The sequence below is a fragment of the Chlorocebus sabaeus genome, chromosome 5 (assembly GCF_047675955.1).
Source record: "Chlorocebus sabaeus isolate Y175 chromosome 5, mChlSab1.0.hap1, whole genome shotgun sequence".
NCBI classification, from domain to species: Eukaryota; Metazoa; Chordata; class Mammalia; order Primates; family Cercopithecidae; genus Chlorocebus; species Chlorocebus sabaeus.
This window is the reverse complement of record NC_132908.1, coordinates 29,117,136-29,133,341: the sequence shown is the minus strand read 5'-3', so window position 1 is coordinate 29,133,341 and position 16,206 is coordinate 29,117,136. Positions and strand designations below refer to the sequence as shown.

Here is a 16,206-nt window from a genome sequence, read left to right as displayed (position 1 = left end):
CTACAGTTAAAGCTTGGAAATTAATATTTATTTCCTTTTTTTTGAATTAAAATAAACTGGTTAAAAAGCACTTTTGGAACTGTTTTCCTCTTTAACTGATATTTTTAAATTAAATTTTAAAAGTTGAGAGTTTTTGTTGTGTCCCTTTCTTTATACCTGGCATTTTTCTGTTTGAGATGCCTTGGGATCTGGCAGCAAATGCTAAACAAGATGCTCCATGGCTGAACTGTGTGGAGACCAGCCCCTGTCTTCCAGTCCATTGCAGAGAAGGCAGGTCCAGGTGTGGGTGGGAGCAGGCGATGTGTTCTATGGATCCTGGATACCATGGCAAGCCTGGGTCAACTGGTAGGCCCAGCAGGAACACCCAGTCCTACTCTGTTCAGTTCAAGGCCTGGAGCACTTCATCACCTGCAGAGATGCCATTGTGTCCCCATGCTTGCTCCAACCAGAAACTCAGCCAGTCCTGCCTAGGCTTAGGATTTCATAAATGGAGCTCCCTCACCCAGCAAATCAAAGGCTGACCTGTTTTGAAAAAGATATGAAAGGTCTTTTAGTTTGTAAACAAATTTTTCTTCTCCGAAACTCTCCGTATAATTATGAACATTTCCTATTTGTAAGTTCTCCTAACAGTGCGAATTTAGTTTTGTTTCCTTCTGCTTTTTAAAAGCTCCCGTATACCCAGTTCCTATACCATTTGTCCCTATGCGTGCCGGCATGTGTACACCAACATGCACTTTACATGTCTGCCATTTATACTCAGTCTAAAACTAACTCATTTTAACCTGACACCAAATGTTTCAAGCTGTACTATGAATTATTACACAATTTTATAAATATATTTCTATTATACATACATTCTGGCTAACAAGATAACTTTAAATAAGTCCCTGCAAACCACAGGTGTCATACAATTCAGTCAAACTGAAGGTAAATGCTACAATACTGTTGGGAAGGATGTGTTCAGTGATGTGTGTATCAGTGTTGGGGGCCTTTGAAGATGAAGGATGGTAACACTGTTTCCTGACAACACTCACTACTCTAATAAAAAAGAGACATTATTACAGTGATTTCTGCCTAACTGGATGTTATATACTTGGCCCCTCTAAGCAGTGACATTTGCTTTTCACATCAATGATCCAAGTTCAAATCATATTTTCTGTGTGACAGCAGTAGGCTGTCATGGGTGAAATGAAACTTGTCAGTTTCAGACACAAGAACAAGTGCTGATTTTTAACATTGACACTGTCAGAATTAAGACTGTCATTTCTAGGAATGAGAATGAAAATAAATATATAATTAAATCTATCAAATATGTGTTGGTTATTAAACCTGTGTGATCAGTTAGAGATACGTTATTTTTGGGACGCTAGTGTGTAACAGCAACGAGAGGTGGCCGATCCTTCACTGGAGTTCTCATTCCTCAAAAAAGGCTTCCACAGTGGCTGGGACTTAGGCTGTAAAAAGCTGACTCTTACCAAGCTTTGTGATCTAAAGGAGGAATGATTTAGAGTCCTCATAACTTTATTTTTTTCAAGCCATCCCTAACTTATCTACTTGATATATATGAGATAATATAAAAATAAAAAAACTATAGAAATAACTAATTTTAAATATGTATATTTAATTTATGTATTTTAAAATATATGCAACTTTGCAAAATCTGAATTTACAGGGTTTTCAATTTTTTCTTTACTTTTTTTTTTTTTTTTTTTTTGATATGGAGTCTTGCTCTGTCGCCCAGACTGGAGTGCAATGGTGTGAACTCAGTTCACTGTAACCTCCGCCTGTTGGGTTCAAACGATTCTCCTGCCTCAGCCTCCTGTGTAGCTGGGATTACAGGCACGCACCACCATGCCTGGCTAATTTTTGTATTTTTAGTAGAGATGGGGTTTCACCATGTTGGTCAGACTGGTCTCAAACTCCTGACCGCATGATCTGCCCACCTCAGCCTCCCAAAGTGCTGGGATTACAGGTGTGAGCCACCGCGCTGGGCCAGGGTTTTCAATTAATAAAGTATATGTATGGAGGAGTGAAGCATGACATTGATGAATGAGTCTTTACTGAGTGCTGTTTTCTGATAGAAAACATTTATGTCTTTTATTGGGTTTTAATATAATTTGAGTGTTATTAATAGTTCCAAGGATGCCATGGGGAAAAGAAAGATCAGACTGTTACTGTGTCTATATAGAAAGAAGTAGACATAAGAGACTCCATTTTGTTCTGTATTTGAGATGCTGTTAATCTGTAACCCTACCCCCAACCCGTCCTTGCAAGAGACATGTGCTGTGGTGACTCAGGGTTTAATGGATTTGGGGCTGTGCAGGATGCGCTTTGTTAAACAAGTGCCTGAAGGCAGCTTGCTTGTGAAAAGTCATCACCATTCTCTTAATCTCAAGTACCTAGGGACACATACACTGCGGAAGGTCGCAGGGACCTTTGCCTAGGAAAGCTAGGTATTGTCCAAGGTTTCTCCCCATGTGATAGTCTGAAATATGGCCTCGTGGGAAGGGAAAGACTTGACCGTCCCCCAGCCTGACACCCGTGAAGGGTCTGTGCTGAGGAGGATTAGTATAAGAGGAAAGAAGGCCTCTGGGCAGTTGAGATAGAGAAAGGCATCTGTCCCCTGCCCGTCCCTGGGCAATGGAACGTCTCAGTGTAAAACCCGATTGTATGTTCTATTTACTGAGATACGAGAAAATTGCCTTAGGGTTGAAGGTGGGACGTGCTAGCTGCAATGCTGCTCTTTATGCACTAAAAAGGTTTAAGGAGATGTTTACATATGCCTATCAAGGCACAGCACTTTTCCTTACACTTATTCATGTCACAGAGATCTTTATTCATATGTTTCTGCTGACCTTCTCCCTACTATGATCCTATTGTCCTGCCACTTCCCCTTTTCCAAAAAGATAATGATCAATAAATACTGAGAGAACTCAGAGACCGGTGCCGGCGCGGGTCCTCTGTATGCTGAGCGCCGGTCCCGTGGGCCCACTTTTTCTTTCTCTATACTTTGTCTCTGTGTCTCATTTCTTTTCTCAAGTCTCATGTTTCACCTAACAAGAAACGCCCACAGGTGTGGAGGGGCAGGCCACCCCTTCGGATGCTAATTATACTTTCAAGCAGTCACAAAAGGATAGGGGACCTTCAATCTTCAGTGGTTCATTTATTCATCATTAAGTTTGTACTGAGTGCCAGCTATGCGCATGCTGTCTTCTAGGTTCTGGGAATACAGTAGTGAGCAAAACAAAGTCTTGCCCTCAGGGATTTTATATTCCGGTGTGTTTGGGAAGAAGACAGGAACAAACAAGTCGACGTACATGTGATGCTAGTAAATGCTCTGAAGTAAAATAGAGCTGATGAAGAGGACAATGAGTGCCAGGGTAGGAGTGGCCATTCTAGTATTCTATATATGGTGGCCAGCAAAGACCTCATTAATACCATGACATTGGAGGAGAGACCTGGAAAAACTGAGAGGCCAGCTATGCAGATAAGTTGAGGAAGAGTATTCCAGAAAGGGAAATCAGAACCTGCACAGGCCCTGAGGCATTATGTGCTCAGCAAATTCAAGGTACCCCATGAAGGGCCATAGCTTCAGCATTGAATGAAGGGGAGACAGAAGACAGAAGTGAAGTGTGTGGGGTTGGGGCTAGATTTTGTATTGTCTTATGAATGAATGTAAGGATTTGGGCTTTTACTCAAAGTGAGATGGAATCATTTGAGGTGTTTGGAACCAAGGAGTGATATGATCTGTCTTATGTCTTTAAAGGATTATGCTGGCTGTGTTGAGAATACACTCTAGGCAACAGGGACAAGGGGAAAATGTTATAGAAAGACCAGCAAGAAAGCTACTGCTCTAATAAAGGCAGAGAAAGATGGTGATACATGGCTGTTGTATGCACATATCTTGAATGTGGAACTCATGGGATATTCTGATGGGTAAATTGTAGGATGAAAAGAGTCAAGGTTGACTTCAAGGATTTTGGTCTGAGGAAGAAAAGGACAAACCTATTTGCTGGAGAGAAATACTGTGGGTGAAGCAAGATCAAAGTAGGGGAGACCAGAAGTCTGAGAAGCTGTTAGATATTCGGAAAGAGATGTTACATAGTCAGTGGGATGTAAGAGTTTCACATACAGAGGAGATGTTAGGATTGGGGATGGTATAACTAATGTTTGAAGCCACGAGAAAGGAATAATGGGGAGGGACCTCTTTAGAAAAAAATCACATGTATGTGTTAGAAATGATGATGCGGTCTTCTGAGTCTTTGATGCCCTTTCTATGTAAAGCCAACACTGAGGATTTACCACTTTAAACCGTTCTAGTAGAGTGATGGTAGTGTGCTCTTAATTGTCTGCTGTCAGGAACTCAATCCATTCAAGGCAAGCATCACATGTACTTAGAATAACTAGCAGTATACAATCTGTAATAATGGAACAGAATTGAGGAAAGGGGCCTGAGTAGAGAGTGAAGAGTCATTAGCCCCCATTCCCACCAGCTAAGCTTGATTTAGTCCAAATGCACAGTCAGTTCTTTGATGAATTTTCCTGTTTATACTTTTTTTGTTTGTTCTTTTTGGCATGTCATAATTTGCCTCAATTAAAGCATGGTAACACTTGTAAATAAAGGTACACTCATATTCCTAATTCAACTTGAAATGTGTTTATTCTTTTTTAACCTTGCTTAGCATTTAAGATTATTTCTTAAAAATAAGAAAATATCATATGAAGCTACATATGCCATGCACAAAGCACCTGGCTAGATGGTATTCAACAAAATGTGCACATAGGTTAAAAACTGATAAAACATCTAGCAAGATATTCCAAAATCTGACAACTTATACAATGTGTGATAAGAACACAATTTAGTATTAGTGATTTTAATATTATGGATGGTGATATGGTTGGCTCTGTGTCCCCACCCAAATCTCATCTTGAATTCTAATCCCTATAATCCCCACAATCCCCACATGCCAAGGGAGAGATATGTGGAGGTAATTGAACCATGGGGGCGGTTTCCCTCATGCTGTTCTTGGGATAGTGAGTTACTTCTCACGAGATCTGATGATTTTATAAAAGGCTGTCCCCACTTCATTCGGCACTTCTCCTTTCTGCTGCCTTGTAAAGAAGGTGCCTTGATTCCCCTTCATCTTCTGCCATGACCATAAGTTTCCTGAGGCCTTCCCAACCATGCTGAACTGTGAGTCAATTAAACCTCTTTATAAATTACCCAGTCTCTGACAGTTCTTTATAGCAGTATGAAAATGAACTAATAAAGATGGATTTTAAAAATCTGTGTAATAAGTGGACATTTTGATTTTCTCTAATAGTCAATTACATGCAAGTAGATTTGTAAGAGTTTTATGTTTTTTTCTTGGTACTCCAAGATTAAAATTAAGTTCCAGGTTCAGCTTTATGTTGCAGAAGAATATATAAAGTAAGGGAAATACTCAAAGACTTATGGTATCGACACAAATATGTCATTGCCCAAAATGTGCTTGTGTAGACTAAAGGCTGCATTGTAAACTGAAAGTTACAGTATTCCTGTTGAATCGCTGAGCAAGGCAGGGTGCTAGAGGGAAACCAGAAAAAAAAAAACCTGGGTTTTAAAAGTTGTCCTTCCATTGACAAACTCTATGGCCCTGGACATCTTATACCTTAAAAGCTGGACATAAAGAGAATCTCAAACATCATGCACAGGGCTGGGTACATAATGGGTTCTATTAAAAAAAAAAAAAAAAGCTGTTATTGCCGGGCCAGGTGTCTCACACCTGTAATCCCAGTAACTTGGGAGGCTGAGGCGGGTGGATCACCTAACGTCAGGCGTTCAAGACAAGCCTGACCAACATGGCGAAACCTCGTCTCTACTAAAAATACAAAAATTAGCCAGGCGTGGTAATGCATGCCTGTAATCTCAGCTACTTAGGAGCCTGAGGCAGGAGAATTGGTTGAATCTGAGAGGCGAAGGTTGTAGTGAGCCGAGATTGTACCATTGCACTCCAGCCTGGGCAATGGAGTGAGACTCCGTCTCACAAAAAAATAAAATAAAAAGAAAAGAAAAGAAAAGAAAAACTGTTATTACAGTTGTTCATTTAAATTGAAAGCACCAGGTAACAGAAACTGCCGAATTGACTCACACATGGTAACAACATGAGACAATAAATAGAAATGTCATGTTCTAAGAAGGGTGTCACATAAAGACAGATTTTAAATGTGATGCATACTGGTCACATTATGTCTTGGGTGCACAGACATGAACCATGTAACTTCTATAAATGATCAACCATTTTTCACACCATTTTCCCATAGCATTTGTTATAGCCATATGTTTCTAAGTAAGGTCAGTTTGTCTTAGATCTAAAGAAACTTGTTCTAGGGAAAGTCATTAAAATATTTTCTAAAATCAAAACAAACTTCCAAAATAATTTTCCATGCTCTGAAACTAAAGGCCAAGTAAATCATACAACAACTTTTCAGTAGCTCCAAACTCTCAGTAGTTACTGCACTGTGTTAAGGCCATCTTTTCCCTCACAATGGTAGGTATTCAGGTATTAAAATCTGAATCTGAGTTGCTTCCTCAGTGCAGAAGGCAGTGCATCAGTGTCATAAAATCTTAATTTGAAAATGTCTTTGGCATACCACAATATTGTTTAACATCGCAACAACTATTATTTCAGAAAGGCAATTTGCAAGACACATTTGAAATATATTACTCTAGAGAAAAGAGGAAAATAATTCAGGGGATGGCAAAGTAAAAGTAAAATCATTTCTTTAATACATGATGAGAAGAGTCACATATACACATACAGGCTTCTAATATATGATGGAGAAGTGTCTAAGTTAATCTGGGAGCATAGTAAAGTGGCAGGTTCTGTTCTTAGGAGACACCTCCGGCCTGTAGCTGGAATACCTCAGTCCATCTGTCCTCCATCTCCAACCATGCAGGTATGCCTGGTTCTTTGATTGACTGCCCAACAAACAAGAATCTGATCTGCCTCATCAACAATTCCTGCTGTTTACAGCAGGTGTCAGTGCTTTATGAAGTGACACACGCTTCTTTCAAACAAAACAAACGATAATTTGTTTTGAAGTCATTCCAAACTTACGGAATAGTTACAAGGATAGTTACAAAATGTACAGAGGACCTTTATTAGATTCACCAACATTATACATTTTGCCATATTTACTCTTCCAATCTGTGTGTGTGTCCCTCTTTCTCTCTCTGTGTCTCACTCTTTCTCTCTCTCACGCTCTCTCTATTCCTTTCTGTCTCCCTCTCTCTGTCTCTTCCCAACCAATACTTCGATGTTATTTTCTCAGAAGAAAATCGGTATCTTACGATAACTGTACTACAACTTTCAAATTCACGAAATTTGATTTAATGCCTTAATCACATGGCAGCCTACCACATTTGAAATGTTGCCAGAGGTTCCAACATGCTGAATTTCTCTTTATGCTGCATTCGTCTCTATGCTATACTTTTCTTGATGCTACATTTCTTTTTATGCTATATCTCTGTGTTATATTTTTCTTTATGCTATATTTCTCTCTATGCTATGTTTCTCTTTATGTGATATTTCTCTCTATGCCATATTTATTTTTCTCCTGGCAAAGGATCCATCCCAGGCTCACACATGACATTGGGTGGTTCTGCCACCCTGGTCTTTGATCTGGGATGTTATTTATTTCTTCTTTATCTTTCGCAGCATGAATATTTGTGAAGAGTGCAGGCTATCACATGTGCCTCTTGCACTGAAGTTGCACCCCAGGACAATGTCACCCCACAACCTTAAATTCCTATGATTTATTCCTTCCTTGGAATTTCATCGCCATAACAAAGGCTGGACTCTCCACTTCCACTTCACAAAAGAAAAGCCGTGTTGACTCTTAAGAAGCACAAAAAGTGGCAGGAGAGAGCTGCTGAGATGTTTCAAAAATGCATGTCTGGCCCTTGAATTTGGAGATAGTTATGGAGAGAATGATGCATCATTGTGGAGGTTAAAAATTTTTTTTGCATCAGCCTTACCCAAGCCCATGCATCAGAGCAATGGGCACAAGCATGCATGCCCCAAATTAAGCCAGAGAGGAATTAAGCCAGTCCGTGGGAAGAGGCAGAGGAAGGAAGGCAGGGCTGGATCAGTGAGGGAGGATGGATGTACCTGGTGGTTATCCATGGAAGACATCCCCTCCAGCCTCAGAGGAAGTGCTAATGCCAAGTCGAAAGCACTGTTTAGGAGTGCTGGCAGGGCACAGTGGCTCTGCCTGCTATCCCAGTACTTTGGGAGGCCAAGGAGGGCGGATGACCTGTGGTCGGGAGCTCGAGACCAGCCTAGCCAACATTGTGAAGCCCTGTCTCTACTAAAAACATAAAAATTAGCCGGGTATGGTGATGGGCGCCTGTAATCCCAGTTACTCAGGAGGCTGAGATAAGAGAATCACTTGAACCCGGGAGGCGGAGGTTACAGTGAGCCAAGATCGCACCACTGCACTCCTGCCTGGGCAACAGAGCGAGACTCCGTCTAAAAACAAAAGAAAAATAAGAAGAAAAAAAAAAAAAAAAGAAGGTATATTTTTGGCGGGAACTAAGAAGGTTACTCAGTTTTAGTGGTTCCCTGACTGCTACTTTGGGCCGTTCTACTGAGGATCAGGGAAACAAACTCGTGCATTATGAACGGTCCTTTCCCTTGGAATGCCAAGGACGAAACCGCCAAATTTTTATTTGCATTTCAAAAGGAAATGATTATTATCTTAATAGGTGCAATGTTTCCTTATTTTCAAACAAGGTTCTTAATGATGAACTAAAATAGATTTTATGGTAATTTCTTATTACAAGGCAATACATGCACAGAAAAAGTTGGAAAATGCAAATAAAAATATGGAATATATTTTAACATCTATATTTTAATATGTTTACTATAGTCTATTTCTACAACTCAAAAAAATTACAGTTAACATCTCAGCATATCACCTTTCTTTTTCTACATACATGTGAATGTAACTTTTATTCAAATATCACAAAATACTATATCACTGTTTTTGTTTGCTTTTTTCATTTTACATATTCTGAATTTCTTTTTTACATTAATAAACATTCTTCAGAACACTTTTTCTGGCTGAAGAGTTTTCTATTTTGTAACTCTGCCACAATTAACTTAATCTGTCTTTTTTTGTTGGGAATTTAGGATATTTCTAGTTTTTGTTAATGGTACAACAGAAATTGCAATAAATAAAATATATCTAGAGTTTTCTAAATCCCTGTAATTATTTTTATGGTACTTTTGACAATAGAATTTATAAGTCAAGAGTTAAAGGAAAACATTTAGACGATCATAACATTTATATCTAACTTGACCTATGTATATGAAAACATTTTAAACAATGGAGTTATTCTTCTTGTAGGCCAACATCATTTTAGTAGACATCTTTGTTTTGTTGTGTTTTTGTATTTTTCTTAACTTTTCTTAAAATAACCTAACTTTTGTCTCATGATGCCAGCAACTTCTGTGTGCCTTGCAGAGCCATATAAAATTATTTCAAAGGCGACATCCTAGTCTGTACTGTCTGAATAACTCCCTGTGATTTCTACAAATGCAGAAGGCTGACTCTTTCCATATCTTCCGCTGCTCCACCTCTGACCACACAGCCTCCCCCATTTCTTCCACTTCCCCACTTCCAGTAAGTAAATGTCCCCTTTGTGATTTGCTGTCTTTCCCCTTACTCTGAGACCAGAAGATACACAGATAATTGAAGCTCAGCTTCAACCTCAATCTGGCTAATCACAGTGTTTTTCTCAATTAGGATAGGTCCTTGCTCAGAACGTTTCAATCGCAGCTGCTGAGAGAACACAGTTATGGGGCTGAAGGGAAATGAACTGGCAGCATTTCTTTCTTAGAACCATTTCTCAGGGACCACAATCCACATGCACAGAATCACTCCAAGACTCAGCTGCTGAGTGTCTGTTTCTCCTTCACTACTAGTGAGTGCTCAAGACTCAGGTGAATGGTGGGAAGAGGTAGGATTTTCTTTATTGTGTCTGTGATTCTCTCATAATTTTATTTTTACTTCTCACTGAATTAGTAAGAATTTCCAGGTAAAATATAAATGTTCTAAATATTATGAACACACAAATTTACATACTCATGTAATGAAATTTGTGATTTTATAGTATCATATTTGAATTGAAACTTTACTAGACTATTTTTGATTACAATAAATTAGCATGACAAAGTATTTTATGTACTTATGAAGAATTCTATCAACACACAAGTGAAACTAATTTAGAATAATTTAATCATATATCTTTTTTACAGTTTAGAGATACTTCAATATATTTTAATACTTTAGCACTATTTAAACTAATGATGTCCTAACATAAAATATTTTCAACATTTCACAATACCAATAATTTAGCAGATGACTATAAAAAACATTATGTTTTATTGGATTACAGTAATTGCTACTAGAAGGATTTTTTTCTTGATAACACAAACTATCTGGCACCATCATTTTTTTGTTATATATTAAAACTCAATAGTGTGAGTGACCAACTTATATGAATAGAGCCTGGTAATATTCAGTACAATTTCAAATATTTCTTTAAATTTAGTTTGATATTTAGATTTTCTAAATGATCTAAAACATATAAGATGTGTGTATTCACTTGTATAAGATTGTTTCGTTAGGAGAGAATAATAATTTGGGAAGTAAATAATTTAGCATTCTCTTACTAGAAAATCTTCTGAATTTAGTATCTCTTTGTATTCTTCTGAAAAGTTTAAATTGCAGTTAACTCTATTAAACATATAGTCACAAAAAGTGACAAGTAACTTTTAACTCAATTGTTGAAATTCACAAGTTAACTTTTCTGTATTTAATAAAGTTAATGCCTTTTAGTGTCTATGTATCTTTAAAGTGAAAGAGAATGAAACCGAGACACTGTTGCAAACAGAAGAAATAAAACGACAATGACAGAAATTGTCCATTTTTTACTCACAAGGGCATGAAAGCCTTAAGAAATTTGATCAGTAGCAAACTTTTCTATATCTGTACCATAAGAGAATTTTAAGTTTTTCTTAAATGTGTTCGTGTTAGAAGCCCTGTGCTCATGTAGAAGAGGGAAGATGTCTGAAAAGATGAGTCTTAATCGATCCTAATTGTTCCTGATCAGGGTACCTAAGCAGAAAGGCATGCCCTCCATTTCCTTCTTAATACAATATTTGACACAGTTAATATGAGTATAATTTTTCTGTTACTCTGATACACAGGGATATGACGGTAAAATACCTTGAAAGCATTTAGGAAAAAAAGTCCTATATTTTGCTCAAAATTTTAGAGTTTGGTAATCAGAAACAAATGCACTGGTACACATAATTTTACGATTTCCAAAATGTTAAAGTTCAGAATTAGTGATCATGCCTTGCCAGGGTGGTTTTTTTTTGTTTATTTGTTTCCTACCTCTGCAGTGACACTTTCTTTTCCCATGTTTTTTTCCTCAGATGAGGTGAAAATAAAATGTCTTGAGATCGTGAATATCTGCATTTAGTGAGCACTGTACTACCATCTGCACTCTTGCTAAGTTAAATTACAATAGAATAGTAGATGCATTCCAGTTTCATTTCTCAGTGGTATCTGGAACTTGCCAAAATTATTCTTTTGTCATTTGTACATTACACAAATGATTTTTATAAAATTGTTTTAGCTGGAAAAGGTGACTCCCTTTTCTGATGTTGCCAGCTGTGTTTGTCAGTTTACCAACTATTGCCAGTGAATAAAAAGACCTACTACCCTGACAACTAGGTCATGTGCAATTCTCATAATTTCTTCATTCTTTATAACCATAGTTGATGGCTAGTAATATGTTTTAGGATGCTGTTCATAGAATATGGTGAAATTGATGAGAATATGACTTTTTGATTATTAAACTAGTAAAAATAAAACAAGGTGTTATTTATTTTCTGCTATGGATTTTTATGCATAAATGTATGTCAGGAAGAATGTAAAAAAACTATTAAAACATATAAAAAATACAATTCTAAACAGTAAATATTATTATAATAATGAAAAAATCGATTTAATAAAACTTTATCTTGTCCAAAATAGCATATTCTGTAATGCAAAATAGTGACAAGTTTGTGAATAACTTCTTTCTCTCATGACAATCTTTTTTTCTGATGTCTGATCAAGCCCATTGACTTTATAATCAACCTTTGGTTACTGGTCCATTGAAAGGATGGATGTTTTCCCTAACATCCATGATTGTGCATATCCTTTGGGGCTTACAGTATTAAGAATATCCTGAGATGAAAGTGAGAATAGTGAAGATGAACTTTATCTGTATTATCTGTCTTCTGAAAGTGCTCAGGGGCTTCACCCTCAACCCAAAGGCAAGCTGGTTTGCCAGATCCCATAGTGAGTGCTGAGATTTGCGTTTGGATTTCTGAGTGTGTACTATATCAAATAGGACCCAATTCTTACACTCAGATCAACCTATATGACCTCATGGATTGTTTTCTTCTATTTAATTTCTCTCAGTGGCATACCATGTTTTCAGGTCTCATGATTATTTTATGTTGGAATTGCCAGACTCAGCAAAAAAAAATACAGAGCATACAGTTAAGTTTAATATTCAGAAAGAAAACAAATAACTTTTTAATATAGCTATAAAATATTTGAACATTTGCATGTAGCATTTCTATGCATAACTATTATTATATATCACATATATATATACTCACTATTTTTACCTATTTGAAATTCACATTTAATACTCTTGTACTTTATCTGTTGATCTCAATCCACAAGAACCATAGCCCTCCTCAGTGTCCAGGTTCAGCACCAATGACCTAGAGTCCCATTGAGTAGAAGGTCACATAATAGTGTGAGTCATTTACAGAGTGGGGACATGAATGAAAAATGGTGAGATGGATGTCTTTGGGGTAAAAAGAGAAAATTATTAGTTATGTTACTTTTTCTATTACATTTATTCTCTCTCTTTGTTAGATAACCTACAATATCTGAAGAATAATAATAAAAAGATTCTGGTACATAGTTATTAAATAATTCCATATATGTTAGTGATTCATACCCAAATTTTGCTTTGCTTGTACGGGATTGTGAACCTTATAATGTGAAGATCAATAAGACTTTCTGTCGATATTCTTCTGGTGTTTCTCCTAAGTGCAATATGGCAACAGATTCCAACTGAGCTGAGGGTACAAATGTATATTGTTGAGAACTATCAATTGGTTGGATCTGTAAGTCGAAATAAATATGTCCCTTTAATAGATTAAGTGCTTGGATAAAAAGTAGAAATTATTTGCTGCAGTTTTTTTTAATAAACTCATATGCACCAAGCAGTCTTAGAGTAATGTCTACCTCAGCCATTATTTTCTGAGTATGAGCCAAAAAGACAAACTATCACATAATCTGCATTGCCTTACATATTTACACTTAGAGACTAGTGTAGTTTTAAGTGACTTTGAAAACAATTGAACACTTTTACATCTCAGAAGAAAAACAGAGTCCCTATAGATTTTGTTTCAGTATTAAACAGCTGAATTGTTCTACGCCAGTATTGAATTGATTTAATAAAATAATAATGCCAGCATCCAGAGCAAATAACATGAGAACAATTTTTAAATTATTCAGTAAAATTTCAGAAAATTACTTGATACAGAGATCTTTCAATTAACATATGAAGAAAATTGCCTTTATTATTGAAGAGCAAAGTGTTTTTGAAGGCATGGGAGGGTATTCCTGTATTAAGTGAAGGCTCAAGTAAAAGATCTTCACATAAGCATTTTAATGTAAAATTATGGATGCCATAAACTTGAGAAATGTTTTGTTCGTTCTCTTGAAAATTGGAAGCAGGGTTTTCGTTATTCCTTTCTGAGATGATGAGGGTTTAGATAAGGAATACCATATTAAAACTAAGCTTCAAGAAAACCAGGACCATTTTGAAAAGATACAGTTAGTATAGCAATGTTCACATCCTAAACCCCAGATCCTGTGACTATCTTAGCTAATAAGACAAAGGAAAATTAAGTACAGATGGTGTCAAGGTTAATAAGTATCTGACTTCATGATAGATTATTTCATCATTAGCAGAAGCCCTATGCAATTAGAAGGGTACTTAAATATGAAAGAGGGAGGCAATAAGAAAAGCATTAGAGTGATGGCATATTGGATCGATTCAATGCAACTTTTTTCAAAAAAATTTTTGGTGATTCTTTTTTCATTAGCATAAAGTTGACCTCAGTTCAGTAGTAAAAGCATCCATGATTTATTTTATATGCATGTTATTATGGGTGGTTAAAATTAAACAAAAAATACAGAAAGTAAAGAAATGCTTTTTGAGAAGTGAGCCACAGGTACTATATGAGTATAGATAATGTGCACCGTACATAGGTGTGATTGTGAATGTGTTGATATTTAATATATATATGAGTTATTTGTTGTAAAATATAATACTCAGGCTGCATTTAAAAATTTTATATGAGATAGTCAGGGTTAATCAAGATAAACGGGTAAAATTAAAATGATAAGGTTGGTAATAATTTTGACTATACAATAACTCACATTGATGATAAGAGGTCTATTTTTTTCAGATATATAAAATATAATTCCTCTTCATCATTAAGATGACCATGCTCCAGTTAAGGTACTACTAACAATTGCCCTTCTTTTTCAAGCTGGTATTGGACTCACAGTCACCAACTTCCTCCTATTCTTCCGAATCTTCTCCCTCCTTCAGGATCAGAGGCCTAAGCCCACTGACATCATCACCTGTCACCTGGCCCTTGTCCACTTAGTATTGCTCCTCATTGTGATCTTGGCATCTCCAGACCTGTTTGAGTCACTGTACTTTCAGAGTGATTTTAAGTGGAAGGCATTCTTCTACATGCACAGGATGATGGGGAGCCTCTCCATCTGCACCACCTGCCTCCTGAGCATGCGCCATGCCGTGGCTGTCAGCCCTGGCACCTCCTGGTCTGCAAGGAGTGAACAGAAGTTCACAGGTTACATCTTTCACTCCTTCTTTTTCCTATGAGTTCTCAGTTTGTCTCTCAGTAGTAACCTGCTCCCCTCCACTGTGGCTTCTTCTAATGGGACCAAGACTGATGTGCTAAGTATGGGTAAATACAGCTCACTTTCTTCCATAAGCTACATTATCAGGAGCCTGTCATTCATGCTGCCACTGCTTAGGAATGTCTTCTTTGTAGCAATCGTGCTGCTCTCACGTGCATACATGGTAATTCTCTTGTCCAGGCATCAGAGATGATCCCAATACCTTCATAGAACCAACCTCTGTCCAAGAACCTCCCCAGAGAAAAGGGCCACCCAGACCATCCTGCTGCTGGTGAGTTGCTTTGTGGTCACATAGTGGGTGGACCTGATTATCTCATCCTCCTCATCTCTATTATTGGCTTATGACTCAGTCATTGTGAGTGTCCAGAGGCTTGTGGGCAGTTTCTATTCCACTGTCAGCCCTTTCGCACTTATTAGTTCTGATAAAAGAACAATCAAAATTTTGCATAATGTGCAATATAAATATAAATTTTTCATAAATTAATTATAAAAATAGTCTGAAAAATAGATTATTTTGACATTAGTTAAATTATCTGAGAAGTAGATGATTTGATATGTAATTTAATGACACTTTTAATCTATCTAAATTCTTTTGAAACCTATGCTGCCAAAGACTGAGTGGTTTCTTGAGTTCAATGTCAACCCCTACAGTCTCCTGTGTCGACAGGTTCTTTATCTTTAATTTTGATTCCCTAATTTTTCTATAAGACAACTTTTCTATCTTCTTGAAGTGTACACTCAAGAAGCTCCTGTTGGTAAATACAATCTCTCTCCCTTTCTCTCTCTCTTTTTTACTTTTTAAGGTAATTTAGTTTACCCTTATTTATTAAAAATATGCTAGCTATGTATCCAATTATAGGTTGAACAATAACTTTTTCAGAACTCTTAATATTTATTTCTCAGTTTTCTGGGTCTGCACAGTCTGTGGAGATTTTACTCTCACCTTGTAGGTTCTCTCTCCTTCTCATGGCTTTTAATTGTCTTCATTCTATTTGGTATTATGCAGTTTGCCTGTTATTTTGTTAAATATTTATTGCTTATTTATTGCTCTCTTTTAGACACAGCACACTTCTGCATTTGAGTTTATATCTGGTTTTTAATTTTCAAAATTTGAAAATAATTATT

At 36.9% G+C, this 16,206-nt stretch overlaps 1 pseudogene; it reads left to right on the top strand.

Annotated features, from left to right (window-relative positions):
• Positions 1 to 12,314: 12,314 nt before the first annotated feature.
• On the top strand, positions 12,315 to 15,565 carry LOC103231947 (vomeronasal type-1 receptor 48-like; annotated as a pseudogene).
• The last annotated feature ends 641 nt before the right edge of the window (positions 15,566 to 16,206 follow it).